Raw genomic sequence first — 19645 nt, forward strand, 5'->3', positions numbered from 1 at the left:
TGGTAGTGATAAACCGTTTATAGGTGCCAGATGCTTAAGATAAGCATATCAATAAAGATATGATCAAAACAATTATTAAAACATTAATGATGATATATTTGAAATGTAAGACACGAACTGTAATAAATGATAAGATAAAAAGCCACTTCAAAAACGTAAAGACTCTAGTAAACTCACTTCACTAGGGGGTTGCCACCAGGATAAAGCTCAAGACACCTGGGGCAATACGCCTGTAGTGTGGTGGAGATTGAAGTCAGCGCTCTGGTCCTGTAGTGGAGATAACAAACAGCACATGGGTCAGCAACATCTTCTTCAATCACTTTATTGCAAGGAGATGCAGCTCAACGCGTTTCGGGGAAAGCATAAAGCTCCCGATGCTTTCCTTTGGAGCACATGCACACAGGTTCCCGTGTGTTTCACCTGTGTGTTTCACTAAGTCAAGAGCGGAAGTCATTGCACTTACGCTCTTCATGGGTTCCATCAAGCGCCGTCCCCTCACGATTACTATACAGGTTTGCTGGCCTCTCACATTGGGACCCACCAGCACTCTTTCCCATATCACTCTTTTGAATATCAATATATGCAAAGCCATTATTTGTTAGTTTATGTACAATGTGCATTCCACAGTGGAACGCACCACTTCCGGTTTGTCCGGAAACCGGAAGTGATGTCATTTATAGCGGTCATTTGATGTTATCCATTTGTGTATTTACACTCACCTAAAGAATTATTAGGAACACCATACTAAATCGGGTTTTGGACCCCCTTTTGCCTTCAGAACTGCCTTAATTCTACATGGCATTGATTCAACAAGGTGCTGATATCATTCTTTAGAAATGTTGGCCCATATTGATAGGATAACATCTTGCAGTTGATGGAGATTTGAGGGATGCACATCCAGGGCATGAAGCTCCTGTTACACCACATCCCAAAGATGCTCTATTGGGTTGAGATCTGGTGACTGTGGGGGCCATTTTAGTACAGTGAATTCATTGTCATGTTCAAGAAACCAATGGGATGGGTAAACGGTGGTCATGGAGGGATAGACATGGTCAGAAAAACTGCTCAGGTAGCCCGTGGCATTGAAACGATGGCCAATTGGCACTAAGGGGCGTAAAGTGTGCCCAGAAAACATCCCCCACACCATTACACCACCACCACCAGCCTGCACAGTGGTAACAAGGCATGATGAATACATGTTCTCATTCTGTTTACGCCAAATTCGGACTCTACCATTTCAATGTCTCAACAGAAATCAAGACTCATCAGACCAGGCAACATTTTTCCAGTCTTCAACAGTCCAATTTTGGTGAGCTTGTGCAAATTGTAGCCTCTTTTTCCTATTTGTAGTGGAGATGAGTGGTACCCGGTGGGGTCTTCTGCTGTTGTAGCCCACCTTTCTTTCCCATTCTGACATTCAGTTTGGAGTTCTGGAAATTGTCTTGACCAGGACCACAACCCTACATGCATTGAAGCAACTGCCATGTGATTGGTTGACTAGATAATCGCATTAATGAGAACTAGAACAGGTGTTCCTAATAATTCTTTAGGTGAGTGTATATGTGTACTATATGTATCACTTGGTTTTTATTATTGTTATTGCTCCTGATGAAGGGGACTTTATGCTTTCCCCGAAAGGCATTGAGCCTCATATCCTTACAATGAAGTTATTGAAGAAGATGCTGCTGACCCACGTGCTGTTTGTTATCTCCACTGCATGACCGGAGCGCTGACTTCAATCTCCACCACACTACAGGCGATCCCGGTCGGAGGGTATTGCCCCAGGTGTTGAGCTTTATCCTGGTGGCAACCTCCCAGTGAAATGAGTTTACTAGAGTTTTCACTCTGGATTGGCTTTTTATCTTATGATTTATTACAGTACGTGTCTTACGTTTCAAATATATAATCATTGATGTTTTTTTTTTTCTTTAACAATTTTTTATTGTTTTATAATTATATCAAGTACATGTATGTGACAATAGATCACAGTCAGATACAGTCAGGTAATACAGACTATTGTAAGGCATGATGACAGGTGATCCAGCTGTACAAGTTACATTAAGAGCAACCAAAATAAACCTGAAACTTATGGAGAACAAAGGGAGAGGGGGGGGGGGGGAAGAGAGGAAGGAGGAAAGGGTGGAGGGAGGGAAGGGATGTAGGAGGTTAGTCAAGTCTGCTAATAGGCAATTATACTATAGGTATAGTTTCAAGTAAAGTGTCTATATTCTTTCCAGCGAGCCCAAGTCGATAGAAAGGTAGATCTAGATTTTAATTCCCAATGGGATAGCTCCTCAAGTCGGTAAATTTGGTCGACTTTGTTGAGCCAATGCTCAACCCTTGGGGTTTCAGTGGAACGCCACATAGTTGGAACAATTAGACGCGCTGCCGATATCAGGGAGGAAAATAAGGCTAACGTATACTTGTCCCTACCGCAGATGCCAAACGAAAGTAAAGCAGTTTCAGGAGCGCATGGGAAGGCGGACTTGCATATCTCATTACTAATTTGAAAAATGGTTTTCCACCAATCAGAGATCTTGGGACAGTCCCACCAAATATGGAGGAATGTGCCTTTCATGTCCTCGCACCTCCAACAGTGTTCCGGAACACCAGGGAAAAATTTTGAGATTTTGTCTGGGGTTTTATACCATCGTGATAGGACTTTGTAGCCATTTTCCTGGACACGAACACAACGAGAGAGTTTGTGAGGGATTGTGCAAATTTTTAGAACTTCCTTTTGTGTGAAGCACTTATTCAAGTCGCCTTCCCATATGCCAATGAAAGCAGGCTTGACATCCGCCGCAGGGAGATTTATCCGTTTGTACATAGTAGATATTAGCTTAGCCGGATATTTGAGAGTATTAAGTAAATTTTCGAACCAGTCTGGGGTCTTTTGAGTATTAAGAGTTTTTGCCCATAAGGCAAGGTCTTTCTTTATAAAGTGAATGAGTAGATTGTTAGAGGGTCAGATTCAATGCTTCCAATAGAAGTGAGTCAGATAAGACACAGCCATCTTTGTCCAGTAATTCTAGTATAGGTTTGCTGGAGGATCTGAGCTCGATAGGGGAAGAATTTTTTAGTTCAATAGGAGCCAGTGATATCATGTCTTTCACTTGTAGAAAGGGAGAAGGAAGAGTTAGTGCCAGAAAATTGGCGGAGAACCACTCCCATACCTTAATAGTAGTGGAAATTATCGGATTAGGTATGGAAGTTCGGGCAGGAAGTGGCTTGTCCGCCAACAACAAGGCCCTAAGAGTGGAAGGAAAGTATACATTCTCCAAAGCTAACCATTGTTTTTGGTTATGGGGTCTAAGCCAATCCATTAGTCTACATAGGTGTATGGCCTTCATGTATTTCTCTGGGTCTGGGAGGCCTATTCCTCCTAAATGCTTGGGTTTGGTCAAAGTTGCAAAGGAGATCCTAGGTTTCCTTCCCTGCCAGATAAATTTCCTGATATAGTTGTTCAAGGACCGGAAGTATGACCTAGGTATAGGTAAAGGGAGGACTTGCATCAGGTAGGTCAGTCTAGGTATAACTAAAGACATAACCATATTCTTTCTTCCAAACCAGGACAGGTAATGGTGATCCAAAGAGTCCAGCTGAGCAGCGATGGCAGACAGGAGGGGTGTATAATTAAGGCGGAATAGTTCTGAGGGTTGAGAGGTAATCTTAATACCTAAGTAGTTTAAGTAAGGAGAGGTCCAATCAAAAGGGGAACTAGTTTTAAGAGTTGTGAGTGTTTTTGAAGAAAGGCCAATGTGAAGAATCTGTGATTTTTGGGGACTAACCTTGAAGTTAGATACAAAGCCAAAATTAGCTAGGAGAGAGGTTATTAACGGCATGGAAGTTAATGGGTTGGTAGTAATAATCAGCAGGTCGTCCGCAAAAGCAGCTAATTTAAATTCTAATGTTCCAATTTTTAGACCTGATATTCCTTTTTCCTGTCTAAGGGCTTGCATCAAAGTTTCCATTATAAGGACAAAGATAAGAGGGGACAGGGGGCATCCCTGGCGGGTACCATTTTTTATAGGAAAGCGAGACGAGATAAGGTTGTTGACTGAAACTGCAGCAGAAGAGTTGGTATACATTGCAAAGATAGCGTGTATAAATGGGTCGGGAATTTGGAATTTCTGCAGGGTTTGTTTGATGAAAGACCAATCTATACGGTCAAATGCCTTCTCGGCATCGGTTCCTAAGAAGACAAGAGGTTTCTTCTTATGTAGGGCAAAGTACAACACGTCCAGAATCTTGGTGGTGTTATCCTTTCCCTCTCGGCCCCGCACAAATCCCACTTGGTCTGGGTGTATTAAAGAGGGGAGTAGGGATTGCAATCTGGTAGCCATCATTTTTGCAAGCAGTTTCAGATCAATATTTAAAAGGGATATGGGACGGTAATTCGCACAGGAAGAGGGGTCCTTACCTTCCTTTGGGATAATTGTTATTATTGCATTGGTCATTTCAGAGGATAGTGAGGTATTTTGCAAGGCCAGGTTACAATAATCATTGATGTTTTAATCGTTGTTGTGATCATATCATTATTGATATCCTTATCTTAAGCACCTATAAACTGTTTATCACTACCATTATCACCACTGTATTTCTTTGTATTCGGTGGAGGATTCACCACTACACTCGGAGTACTGTCTCACCGGTCCCTTGGGCTACCATTTACTCCTTCTATCTTGGTTGCGTAGAGAGTGGCGCACCTTTATGCCTTTTTTCACTGTTTTATCTTCAAAACTGGCGTGTCGGTTAACGCCGTTTGGTGACGTTTTGTCCTGACTGCCAAGTTTCCATTGCTAGTCACTGAGGTTGAAAACTGGTCGAGAGGACAAGCAAAATGGTGCAATACCAGAAGGTCCTTGTTGAAAAATTGCTCCAAAAATTTTCATCTGACAATGCTGGCGTCAGAATCAGTAGTTCCTTGGCCAACCGAGGAGGGGAGACAAGGGGAACACACAGAGCAACACTCTCCAAAGCCTGGGACAGTTTCATAACACCCAGCCCTACACCCTAACCCTGATGCGCGGCCTACTGTCACAAGGAGGGAAACATTTTGGAAGATGGTGAAGGAGTACATAGCAGACTCTGTCAACATCCTAAATGATCCCTCAGTGCCTTACAACTACTGGGTGTCCAAGCTGGCCTTGCCCTGCCGCCAGTGTTTTGTCTGAGTGGGTATTTAATGCTGCTGGTGGGAATTATAACAGATAAGCGTATTTGCCTGTCAACTGAAAATGCTGACAGGTTGACTCTTTTAAAAATGAACAAGGCCTAGATTTACCATGACTTCTCGACCCCACCAGAGGAAAGATGATGAACATAAAGGCACTTTAACCTGTAGGATACCAGCACTGTAGCTGTACATCACTGGGAACCGGGTTCAAAATACCTGGGCCGTAGAGCTACGGTACTGTGTTCACCCGGTCCCTGTGCAAGATCGCTAGGTGACCGGCAGATGGCTGCTCAGGATGGCATGCAGCCATCTTCATCTTCCCAAGGGGCAGAGGGAGGTTTTTACGCCCCCCCTGCAGTATCGATAGCTGCAATTGCCCGATTTCTGCAGACTAGCCATTCGCAGCCCTGGATGATTTTTCATTCATCCAGGAAGCTGCAGGGGCGTGGAACAGGGTTTGTACAGGGATGACTGATGCTGAACTTGTCAGCACCTGTCGCCCTGGGTCAGGCAGGGGACACCAGTGTTTGGTGTCCCCTGCCAGCGCTGCTATTGGCTGGAACAACACTCCAGCCAATGGCAGCGCTACAGCTGCACAGGAAAGGGCAGATCCTCCCTGCATGCAGCCATTCTAGCTGGTGACTGTGCCCCTCTATGCTGTATCTGACACATATATATATATATATATATATATATATATAGTATATTCAGACCATGGTCTTGTTACCAGTAAGGTACCTCAGGGATCTGTTCATGGGACCCATATTGTTTAATATCTTTATCAGCAAAATTGCAGAAGGCCTCCATGGTAAGGTGTGTTTTGTGTTAAGGTGTGTTTGCCGATGACACAAAGATTTGTAACAGGGTTGATGTTCCTGGAGGGATACACAAATTCCTTGAGGGATACACAAAATGGAAAAGGATTTAGAAAAACTACAGAAACGCTCAAAAATCTGGCAACTAAAATTTAATGTTGATACCGTAAGTGCAAGATAATGCACATGGGGTGTAAAAACCCAAGAGCAGAATATAAAATCTGTGATACAGTCCTAACCTCAGTATCTGAGTAAAGGGATTTAGGGGTCATTCTTTCAGAAGACTTAAAGGTAGGCAGACAATGTCATAGAGCAGCAGGAAATGTTAGCAGAATGCTTGGGTGTATAGGGAGAGGCAGTACCAGTAGAAAGAGGGAGGTACTCATGCTGCTCTACAGAGCACTAGCGAGACCTCATTTGGAGTACTGTGCTCAGTACTGGAGACCATATTTCCAGAAGGATATTGATAGTTTGGAGAGAGTTCAGAGAAGAGCTACTAAACTAGTACATGGATTGCAGGATAAAACTTACCAGGAAAGGTTAAAGGACCTTAACATGTATAGCTTGGAAGAAAGACTAGTGATGACTATTCGATTTCGCGATATTTCGGGAATATTCGATTGAATATTTGTGTTATATTCGTCGAAATCGAATATTCATAATTTTTCCAATTATCGGGAATAATATGTGATTTAATTAATCGCGTATTGCGAGATTTTTTTTCTTTTAATAGTATAAGGCAACGGTTTTTTACGAAATTTTGTAATATTGCTCTAACTTCGTCTTTTAGAATATGACGAATATTCTAAAAGACGAAGTTAGAGCAATATTACGAAATTTCGTAAAATGCACATGTCGATTGTAATTTAGCTAATATAGTGCTATAATCATTTTTTTTTTTTTCTCAATTTTTTTTTGCCTCTTCTGAACTTAAGTTTTGTAAAATATGTACACTGTTAAAAAAATTACTATACAGGTATATTAGCTAAATTACAGTCTATATGTGTATGTTACGAAATTTCGTAATATTGCTCTAACTTTGTCTTTTAGAATATTCGCTATATTCTAAAAGACGAAGTTAGAGCAATATTACGAATATTCTAAAAGACGAAGTTATAGCAATATTAAGAATATGCGTAAAAAGTTGAAATCGCAATTCGATTATTATAACTTGAATTAATCGAATAGCGATTTCAACTTGGACCTGTGTTACTATGGTTGCTGCTATATTCCATATTTGTTAATTCTAGCCTAATATGGAATATAGCAGTGCTAAGTTGAAATCGCCATGCGATTACTTCGAGTTATATTAATCGCATTGAGATTTCAACTTAGCACTGCTATATTTCATATTAGGCTAGAATTAACGAATATGGAATATAGCAGTTCTTAAGTTGAAATCGCAATTCGATTAATTCAAGTTATAATAATCAAATTGAGATTTCAACTTAAGCACTGCTATATTCCATATTCGTTAATTCTAGCCTAATATGGAATATAGCAGTGCTAAGTTGAAATCGCCATGCGATTATATTACTTAGCTTTTTTTTTTATAAATAGAATAATTATAATACCTGATAATTATTATAATTATTCTATTTATAAAAAAAAGCTAAGTAATATAATCGCATAGCAAATAAACTTAGCTGTCTCTATAGTCAACTTTCCTATATGCTTGCTAGAATTCGTGAAGTTGATGAATAGGTAGCTAAAACGAAGATGGAGAATATCTTCGTTTTGTGGAATATGACGAATACATTTGTATATTCGTTTTGTGGGATATGACGAATACATTCGTCATATTCGCTAATTCTACCAAGCCATTGAAGCCAACCATAGTAAACCAAGGTCCAAGTTGAAATCGCAATGCGATTAATACAACTCGAAATAATCGCATGGCGATTTCAACTTAGTAATGCTATATTCCATGCTCATGGAGCGTCCCCATCACCATGGGAACGTCTCCATATTTTAGAATGTGCTGTCGGATTTGAGAATTACGTTGAAATCGCAATTCGATTATTATAACTTTAAATAATCGAATTGCGATTTGAACGTAATTCTCAAATCCGACAGTACATTCTAGTATATGGAGACGTTCCCATGGTGATGGGGACACTCCATGAGCACGGAAGTCGGCAGAAGCGGCAACGGGCACTGACTGGAGCATTAAAAAAAAAAAAAACGAATATTCGATTTCGCGAATATATAGCACTATATTCTAAATATTCGCGAAATCTCGAAATCGCGATATTCGAGAAAAAACATTGCAATTCGAATATTCACTCTCAACGAGACAGAGGGGATATGATTCAAAAAGGGTCCAAAAACAGAGCCTGGAAACTATAGGCCGGTAAGTTTAACATCTGTTGTCGGTAAACAGTTTGAAGGTTTTCTGAGAGATGCTATGTTAGAGTCTCAACGGAAATAAGCAAATAACGTCATATCAGCATGGCTTCATCAGGGATCGGTCATGCCAAATTAATTTAATCAGTTTCTATGAGGAGGTAAGTTCTAGACTTGACAGCGGCGAATCAATGGAAGACGTATATCTGGACTTCTCCAAAGCATTTGACACTGTACCACATAAAAGGTTAGTATATTAAATGAGACTGCTCGGACTGGGAGAAAACGTCTGTATGTGGGTAAGTAACCGACTGAGGGATAGAAAACAGATGGTGGTTATTAGTAGTACACACTCAGATTGGGTCACTGTCACTAGTGGAGTACCTCAGGGGTCAGTATTGGGCCCTATTCTCTTCAATATATTTATTAATGATCTTGTAGAAGGCTTGCATAGTAAAATATAAATTTTCGCAGATGACACTAAACTGTGCAAAGTAATTAACATTGAAGAGGACAGTATACTACTACAGAGCGATCTGGATAGACTGGAGGCTTGGGCAGATAAGTGGCAGGTGAGGTTTAACTGTCACCACCAATTCTGTGAGAAGGTCTGACAGACGTCCTTCTCTACCTCTTGCATGATGTTCTTTGTTTTGGTTTCACTTTCTCATATTATTTCCTTCTCCCAGGTGTCACCTATTTAGACTAATCCTCTTTCATTTATATTCCCTCCCATACTGCCTCACTTTGCGGTTTATACTACTTCTTGGATTGAAATGTTCACTGCTGGAGGCTTCTGCTGCTGCTTGTTCAGATAAGTCCTTTCATGTATTGTGTTTCCTTGCTGGCTTGATTCTAGGTGACCCTGACTCCCTCCGTATGTAGTGCAGGGAGCCGGTGGTCGTGTTCCCTCACTATTATAGGGTTTTCAGGTGTCACACAGTCTTATGTACGTGGGCATAGAATCGTCTACCTTTGAGACCCTTGCATATGCTTAGCAGTCAGGGTGATCTCTTAGGGTTTTATAGGTGTCACCTATATGCTCCTTAGTTTGGGATCAAGCCAGTTGGACATTTATTCATAACTTCCAGCTATCTACAACATCATCCGTGACATTAACACTGACAAATGTAAAGTTATGCACATGGGAAGGAATAATGCAAGTCACCCGTACATACTAAATGTTAAACACTCGGTAACACTGACATGGAAAAGGATCTAGGAATTTTAATAAACAGCAAACTAAGCTGCAAAAAACAGTGTCAGGCAGCTGCTGCCAAGGCCAATAAGATAAGGTATTGCATCAAAAGGGGCATAGATGCCCGTGATGAGAACATAGTCCTACCACTTTACAAATCAGACCACACATGGAGTACTGTGTACAGTTCTGGGCTCCTTTGAACAAGGCAGATATAGCAGAGCTTGAGAGGGTCCAGAGGAGGGCATATAAAGTAATAACTGGAATGGGGCAACTACAGTACCCTGAAAGATTATCAAAATTAGGGTTATTCACTTTAGAAAAAAGACGACTGAGGGGAGATCTAATTACTATGTATAAATATATCAAGGGTCAGTACAGAGATCTATCCCATCATCTATTTATCCCCAGGACTGTGACTGTGACGAGGGGACATCCTCTGCGTTTGGAGGAAAGAAGGTTTGTACACAAACATAGAAGAGGATTCTTTATGGTAAGAGCGGTGAGACTATGGAACTCTCTGCCTGAGGAGATGGTGATGGTGAGTACAATAAAGGAATTCAAGAGGGGCCTGGATGTATTTCTGGAGTGTAATAATATTACAGTCTATAGCTACTTGATCCAGGGAGTTATTCTGATTGCCTGATTGGAGTTGGGAAGAAATTTTTTAGTCCCCTAAAGTGAGGAAAATTGGCCTCTACCTCAAAGGGATTTTTTTTTTGCCTTCCTCTGGATCAACTTGTAGTATGACAGGCCGAACTGGATGGACAAATGTCTTTTTTCGGCCTTATGTACTATGTTACATGAAGGGAATCAATAAAGTAAAAGAGGAGAGAATATTTAAAAGAAGAAAAACTGCTACAAGAGGACATTGTTTTAAATTAGAGGGGCAAAGGTTTAAAAGTAATATCAGGAAGAATTACTTTACTGAGAGAGTAGTGGATGCATGGAATAGCCTTCCTGCAGAAGTGATAGCTGCAAATACAGTGAAGGCGTTTAAGCATGCATGGGATAGGCGCAAGGCCAACTTTCAAATAAGATAGGGCCAAGGGCTATTTATAGTATTCGGTATATTGGGCAGACTAGATGGGCCAAATGGTTTTTATCTGCCGACACATTCTATGTTTCTATAAACTTCTTGGATTTGTGGTTCCACACCACTGTGCTTTTCCTGTGATTCTACCTTCTGAAAGAAGAAAAAAGAAAAAAGAAGAAAATAAGAATAACATCTGGAACTGCTGCAGTGATTTTTTTTTTCCCATTTGCAGCAGTTCCAGATCCCTAAACCACCCTCCGTCCCTGTCCTTGTCCCTTCCTTCCCCCCTCCATCCCGCCATCCTTTTTTTGGGACTCCATTTGGTCTGTGCGCTTTTTTTAAAAAAATACTTTGTTTTACAATGTTCCAGCTCTGCACAACTTTTTCTGCGTGCGAGCTGTAACAGCCAAGTGCTGTTTTAGTGCATACCTGCCTGATCAGCACCGGTGGATTATTTTTTGCCCACATCTGTGTTTTCTTTGCCACTTATTGTTTTTTTGGGTTAAAAAAGAATAAAGTGTAGTTAGGGGTTTATATACTGTAAATACTTATAGAGCTGTGAAAAAAGACCTGCAGTTAGTAGTAGGTAGTTAGTTTTATATATACACTGCCTGTCCAAAAAAAAAGTTACCACCCAAAAGATTTCATTGGACTGCCTTTAGCTTTGATTACGGCACACATTCGCTGTGGATTTGTTTCAATAAGCTTCTGCATTGATGATTGTAGAGTCTGACTGCTGTGCAAAGCCTTCTCCAACACATCCCAAAGATTCTCAATGGGGTTAAGGTCTGGACACTGTGGTGGCCAATCCATGTGTGAAAATGATGTCTCATGTTCACTGAACCACTCTTTCGCAATTCAAGCCTGATGAATCTTGACATTGTCATCTTGGAATATGCCCCACACATCAGGGAAGAAAAAATCCATTCAGTATGTTCAGGTAGTCAGCTGACCTCATTCTTGGAGCACATACTGTTGCTGAACCTAGACCTGACTAACTGCAGCAACCCCAGATCATAGCACTGCCCCCACAGGCTTGTATAGTAGGCACTAGAGATGTCGCGAACATAAAATTTTCCGTTCGCGAACGGCAAACGCAAATTTCTACAAATGTTCCGGATGAATCGCCATTGACTTCTATAGGCAGGCGAATTTTAAAACCCACAGGGACTCTTTTTGGCCACAATAGTGATGTAAAAGTTGTTTCAAGGGGACTAACACCTGGACTGTGGCATGCTGGAGGGGGATCCATGGCAAAACTCCCATGGAAAATTACATAGTTGACGCAGAGTTGGATTTTAATCCATAAAGGGCATAAATCACCTAACAATCCATTTTTTGAACAACGTGGTTTAAAACATCCAGTGTGTGTATACGATCAGGTATGATGTTGTATCGATCAGGTAGTATAAGGGTTACGCCCGCTTCACAGACATTGACAGACCAAACTCCCCTTTTAATGCACCGCAAACAACCGCAAACAGTCCATTTGCCAAACCGCAAACTTCCCATTTGCACAAGGTTGGATACCAAGCCAGCCATGTCCCATTGATGTCATTGAAGGTTTCTTCCTCCACCCAGCCACGTACAACACCAAGGGTCCCGGAAAGGTGAATTTAATAGATTTTTCGAACGGGGAGATGGTTAAAAAAAACGCTGGCTCCCTCCCCTTTGTTTGAATCCACGGTCACTGCGTCTGTGCCGTGCAATTTACTGTCCCACCCGATATGAATGCTATTTTCTATAGATCTCTCTTCTCATCAGTTTAATCCCTGTTACGTCCCCAATCTGGGGTCCATTTATTAAATGGATTTTTCGAATGGGGAGATGGTTAAAAAAACGCTGGCTCCCTCCCCTTTGTTTTAATCCACGCCACGGTCACTGCGTCTGCGTCGTGCAATTTACTGTCACACCCGATATGAGTGCTATTTTCTGTAGTACTATTCTCATCAGTTTAATCCCTGTTACGTCCCATATCAGGGTGGGATTGCCTTTTGTGAAAAAAAATTTAGGCCAGGTACCTTCGACTGCCTTCACAGTGACAGACCAAACTCTGATACACCAAACTGAATTGATTTTAGGAATCGGGAGATGGAAAAAGCAGCTTGGTCGGTCCTCTTACTCCCAAGTTGGGGCACTGCGCGTGCACGGAGCAATGTGCTGTGACACCCTATATGAGTGGTGTCTTAACTAGTACTATTCCTATCAGTTTAATCCCTGTTACATCCCCTATCCAGGGACGTGTGTCGAATTGATTAACCATTGTCGAATTAACGAACCATTACGACATCCTGGAATAATTTAGTTCTGAGCTTTGTACTTGATTTGTATTGGAATTGTTGGGGATTTTTTAAATTGTCTGCATTATTTCTAATAAACTATTAAGAGACTTTATTATGACCTTTTTATTTTATGTATTAAAAACCCACCCATACAACTTAAAAAAAAAAAAAAGATTTAAGTTTTTCTATGAAAAAACATCCAACCGTCGCTTTTGGTCTGATCATAATGAAGCAACGGCCTTATCATCTGGGGTGTGGCAACATTGCCAACACACTCATAGAGGTGATGATCGCTTCATTGTGATACACAAGCCCCTTAACCACAACAAGGTAACGATCACAAAAGGGGAATTGACACTTGTATGTGCCTTTTTTTTTTTTTTTGCAGCCACAGTGCAGCACCAGAGGCCAGAAAAATTAGGCATGTACACATGCCTGAAAAACAATGTTATTGTTGCAGCCACTGTTGTAGCAGCGGCTGGAAAAATTGATGTTTTCAAGGCAGAAAGGTGACTAAAACATTGCGGCTTGAACCCTAGTTGGTGGCGGAGAATTCACGAAAGTCATCCGGTATGCAGACATTAAATACAGCAGCGTGGGGACCATTTTGAGGCCAAGGCATGTCATCAGGACTTTTGTGAGTTAAACGTATCCCCTACTGTCAGTCCCTTCGGGATCCATGCCTCATTCATCTTAATGAAGGTGAGGTAATCAACACCTTTTGGACCGAGGCGACTTCTTTTGTCAGTGACAATGCCTCCTGCTGCACTAAAGGTCCTTTCTGACAGGACACTTGAAGCGGAGCAGGCCAGAAGTTCTATTGCAAACTGGGATAGCTCAGGCCACAGGTCAAGCCTGCACACCCAGTAGTCAAGGGGTTCATCGCTCTTTAGAGTGTCGATATCTGCAGTTAAGGCGAGGTAGTCTCCCACCTGTCGGTCGAGTCGTTTTCTAAGGCTGGATCCCGAAGGGCTGTGGCGATGTGTAGGACTGAAAAAGCTCTGCCTGTCCTCCATCAACAACACATCTGTAAAGCGTCCTGTCCTTTCCGCCATGGTCGTGGTAGGAGGAGGATTACTTTCACCTCTTCTCCAGTTAGATTCCTGTTGTGCTGTGACATCCCCTTATAAGCTGTGTAAAGCATATTTTTTTGTTTGGTTTTGAACTGCTGCATCCTTTCTGACTTCCGGTAATTTGGTAACATTTCCGCCACTTTATGCTTATACCCGGGGTCTAGTAGCGTGGCCACCCAGTACAGGTTATTCTCCTTCATCCTTTTTATACAAGGGTCCCTCAACAGACATGACAGCATGAAAGACCCCATTTGCACAAGGTTGGATGCCGAGCTACTCATTTCCCGTTCCTCCTCCTCACTGATGTCATTGACGGTATGTTCTTCCCCCCAGCCACGTACAAGACCATAGGTCCCAGATAGGTGACAACAACGAGCACCCTGGGATGCCTGCTGTGGTTGGTCTTCCTCCTCCTCAAAGCCACATTCCTTCTCTGACTCCTCTTCCTCATACTCCTCTTGCAGTGTTGCCGCAGGTCTGGCAAGCGATGATGACAAGGCTGTTTCTGGTGGCGATGGTGACCACTACTCTTCCTCTTCCTCTTCACGCTCATCTACAGCCTGATCCAGCACTCTTCGCAGGGCACACTCCAGGAAGAAAACAAATGGGATGAGGTCGCTGATGGTGCCTTCTGTGCGACTGACTAGGTTTGTCACCTCCTCAAAAGGATGCATGAGCCTACAGGCATTGCGCACGAGCGTCCAGTAACGTGGCAAAAAAATTCCCAGCTCCGCAGAGGCTGTCCTAGCCCCCTGGTCATACAAATACTCGTTGACGGCTTTTTCTTGTTGGAACAGGCGGTCGAACATTAGGAGTGTTGAATTCCAACATGTCGGGCTGTCGCAAATCAAGCGCCGCACTGGCATGTTGTTTCAGCGCTGAATGTCTTAAAAGTGCGCCATGGCTGTGTAGGAACGCCTGAAATGGCCACACACCTTCCTGCCCTGCTTGAGGACGTCCTGTAAGCCTGAGTACTTAGACACAAAGCATTGTACAATGAGATTCAACACATGTGCCATGCACTGCACATGTGACAACTTGCCCAAATTCAATGCCGCCAACAAATTGCTTCCATTGTCACACACCACTTTCCCGATCTCCAGTTGGTGCGAGGTCAGCCACTGTTCCACCTGTGCGTTCAGGGCGGACAGGAGTGCTGGTCCGGTGTGGCTCTCTGCTTTCAGGCAAGTCAACCTGAAGACAGCATGACACTGTCGTATCCGGGATGTGGAATAGCCCCTGGGGAGCTGGGGGGGGGGGGGGGATTCAGTTGATGTGAAGCCAGATGCCACAGCAGAAGAGGACTCAGACAAAGAGGTTATGGAAGAGGATGGAGTAGGAGGAGTAGAGGAGGTGGCAGTAGGCCTGCCTGCAAGTCGTGGTGGTGTCACCAACTCCGCTGCAGAGCCACGCATTCCATGCTTAGCAGCCATCAGCAGGTTGACCCAATGCGCAGTGTAGGTGATATAACTGCCCTGACCGTGCTTTGCAAACCAGGTATCAGTGGTCAGATGGACCCTTGCCCCAACACTTTATGCCAGAGATGCCATGACTTCCTTTTCAATCACTAAGTAGAGGTTTGGGATTGCCTTATTATAAAAAAAAAAATTGTCCGGGTACCTTCCACTGTGGTGTCCCAATAGCGACAAATATTTTGAAGGCCTCAGACTCCACCAGCTGGTATGGTAAAAGCTGGCGGGCTAAGAGTTTTGTCAAGCCAGCTGTCAGACGCCGGGCAAGGGGGTGACTTTGTGACATTGGCTTCTTACGCTCAAACATTTCCTTTACAGACACCTGACTGTGGGCAGATGAGATGGAACTGCTCAAGGTGAGAGGCGGAGTGGCGGGTGGTTGAGAGGGGGCAAGGAGGACAGCAGTGGTTGATGTGGCTGAAGATGCTGGACCAGGAGGAGGATGGTGGCTTTGAGCTTGTGTGCTGCTTCTACTCGTCATCATGTGTTGATCCCATAGGCGTTTGTGATGTGCGATCTTGTGCCTTCGCAAAGCAGTTGTACCTAGGTGGGTGTTGGATTTCCCATGACTCCGTTTATTTTGGCACAGGTTTCAGAGGCAGACACACACAAAAAATGCCAAACTGCTGAGCTTTGCAATGACGGCATTCTGGTAGTGGCAACAGCATGCATTGATTGGCGTGCTGTCTGGCTGAACCCGGGTGCCGATACATGCTGTCTGACTGTGCCACTAGCCCCTTGCGACGACCTCCCCCTGCTTCCAACTCGTCTCCTCCTTCTCTCTGTCTCCCCTTCTGAACTTTCCCCCTCTTCTTCTTCTCATCGAGCAGGCACCCACGTGGCATCCACGGACACATCGTCATCATCAACCACTTCACTTGTATCTGACAACTCAGCAAAGGAAGCAGCAGAGGGTACAGCATCATCATCACACTGTATGTCCATGTGTGTAATGCTGCCTGACTGAGACATATCCCTGTTATCTACATCCCTTGGCAATAATGGTTGTGCATCATTAATTTCATCCAACTGATGTGTAAATAACTCCTCTGAGGGATCAAATGAAGCGGCTGTGGTGGTAGTGGTGGTGGTGGTGGCGGCGGGCGGGAGAGTGGTATTTTGAGAGCAGGTGACCAAAGCTGAGCTGGAGGAGGATGGTGCGTAAAGGTTCTTAGCGGAAGCTGTTGAAGATTGGGTGTCCTGTGCAAGCCAGTCAACTATTTTCTCTGAATGTTTTGGGTTCAGGGTACGTGGCCTCTGAACACTGGGCATTATTCCAGGGCCAGTGGAAATCACAGCACCACGAACACGACGGCCCCTGCGTCGTGGCCTGCCTCTGCCTGTAATTTTTTATTAGATAAGTGTTACTATGCATGCAAGGTACTGTGCCACCCTATATAAGTGGTGGGCAGTGGGCACAGTACAGTCTGTGTGGGCCTGACACACACGGGCTTGCAAATGTGATGAGATCACAGAAAAATTTTCAATAGAGTTTTTTTATCTGCAAGGTATTTGGATGAATGACACCCTGTAACGTTATGAGTGCAGGCCTAGACACTAGCCAGTGGGCACAATACAGAATGTGTGGGCCTGACGCACACGGGCTTGCAAATGTGATTAGATCACAGAAAATTTTACCCGGGGTCAGGAATTCGCAGCGGTTGGCTGCACGCTCTATTTAAGATAGGGCTGTTTTCCTTATGGTAGCTTTCTGGGTTTGCTTTGCAAACCCTTTTGGCTCACTCAGGGATCCGTAGCTCCTTCTCCTCAGCTGTTCCTTGTCCAGCACTCCCAAACCTCCTTATATTCCTCTCTCACACTTCTCTGGTTGCAAGAGATAGAGCTTCCTGCCTGGACATCTATCCTGACCCACTGGAGCTGTGTTGGTGCGTTATCTGACTGTTGATTCAGAACGCTACCCTCCGGATCCCTGTTGGACCTTTGTGGACAGTTGTTGTCGTCCACCTGGGTGTTTGTGTTTGTCTGTCCTCTCCCTGGTGTTTCCCTCTTAGTGCAGTGGCGATCCCACCGGCCCGTTCACTATCTAGGGCTCATTTCAGGGAAAGCCAGGGTTTAGGCACGTGATCGCCGCACGGGTGAGGGAAAAAAAAAAAATATATATATATATATATATTTTTTTTTTTTACCTACTTAGAATCCAGTATGGATCAAATTGCTGCTCTGTCCAAACAATTTCATGGCCTGTCTTTGGAGGTGGTAGGATTGAAGGCGTCGGTCCTCCAGCAACAGCAGCAATTACATAGAATGTGTCGGCAGATAAGAACCATTTGGCCCATCTAGTCTGCCCAATATATCTGAATCCTATGAATAGCCCCGGCCCTATCTTATATGAAGGATGGCCTTATGCCTATCCCATGCATGCTTAAACTCCTTCACTGTATTTGCAGCTACCACTTCTGCAGGAAGGCTATTCCATGCATCCACTACCCTCTCAGTAAAGTAATACTTCCTTATATTACTTTTAAACCTTTGCCCCTCTAATTTAAAACTGTGTCCTCTTGTGGTAGTTTTTCTTCTTTTAAATATGCTCTCCTCCTTTACCGAGTTGATTCCCTTTATGTATTTAAAAGTTTCTATCATATCCCCTCGGTCTCTTCTTTCTTCCAAGCTATACATATTAAGGTCTTTTAACCTTTCCTGGTAAGTTTTATCCTGCAATCCATGGACCAGTTTAGTAGCTCTTCTCTGAACTCTCTCTAGAGTATCTATATCCTTCTGGAGATATGGCCTCCAGTACTGCGCACAATACTCCAAGTGAGGTCTCACCAGTGTTCTGTACAGCGGCATAAGCACTTCACTCTTTCTACTGCTTATACCTCTCCCTATACATCCAAGCATTCTGCTTGCATTTCGTGCTGCTTTATTACATTGTCTTCCCACCTTTAAGTCTTCTGAAATAATTACTCCTAAATCCCTTTCCTCAGATACTGAGGTCAGGACTGTGTCGAATATTCTATATTCTGCCCTTGGGTTTTTACGCCCCAGGTGCATTATCTTGCACTTATCCACATTAAATTTCAGTTGCCAGAGTTCTGACCATTCTTCTAGTTTTCCTAAGTCCTTTTCCATTTGGCGTTTCCCTCCAGGAACATCAACCCTGTTACATATCTTTGTGTCATCAGCAAAAAGACAAACCTTACCATCGAGGCCTTTTGCAATATCACTTATGAAGATATTAAACAAAATTGGTCCCAGTACAGATCCCTGTGGAATCCCACTGGTAACATGACCTTGTTTTGAATGTTCTCCATTGACTACGACCCTCTGTTGTCTGTCCCTCAGCCACTGCCTAATCCACTCAACAATATTGGAGTTCATGCTCAATGACTGCAGTTTATTGATAAGTCTTCTATGTGGGACAGTGTCAAAAGCCTTACTAAAATCCAGATAAGCGATGTCTACTGCACCTCCACCGTCTATTATTTTAGTCACCCAGTCAAAAAAATCTATAAGATTTGTTTGACATGATCTCCCTGAAGTAAACCCATGCTGTTTTTCATCTTGCAATCCATGGGATTTTAGATGTTCCACAATCCTATCCTTTAATAGGGTTTCCATTAATTTGCCTACTATTGATGTCAGACTCACTGGTCTATAGTTGCTCGATTCCTCCCTACTACCTTTCTTGTGAATGGGCACGACATTTGCCAATTTCCAATCTTCCGGGACGACTCCTGTTACTAATGATTGGTTAAATAAATCTGTTAACGGTTTTGCCAGCTCACCACTAAGCTCTTTTAATAATTTTGGGTGTATCTCATCAGGCCCCTGTGATTTATTTGTCTTCACTTTAGACAGCAAACTTAGAACATCTTCCTCTGTAAAGACACATGCATCAAACGATTTATTAGTCATCCTTTCTAGTGGAGGTCCTTCTCCTTCTTTTTCTTTTGTAAAAACTGAACAGAAGTATTCATTAAGGCAGTCGGCTAGCCCTTTATTCTCTTCTACATACCTTCCGTCCTTTGTTTTTAATTTAGTTATTCCTTGTTTTAATTTCCTTTTTTCATTTATATATCTGAAGAATGTCTTATCCCCTTTTTTCATAGACTGAGCTAGTTTTTCTTCTGCCTGCGCTTTAGAAGTTCTTATAACTTGCTTGGCCTCTTTCTGCCTAATCTTGTAGATTTCCTTATCTTCATTGCTCTGGGTTTTTTTATAATTACAAAATGCTAGCTTTTTATTTTTAATGATTTGGGCCACTTCTGCCGAGTACCACAGTGGTC

This window comes from Bufo gargarizans, chromosome 10, assembly GCF_014858855.1.
Source record: "Bufo gargarizans isolate SCDJY-AF-19 chromosome 10, ASM1485885v1, whole genome shotgun sequence".
Taxonomy (NCBI): Eukaryota; Metazoa; Chordata; class Amphibia; order Anura; family Bufonidae; genus Bufo; species Bufo gargarizans.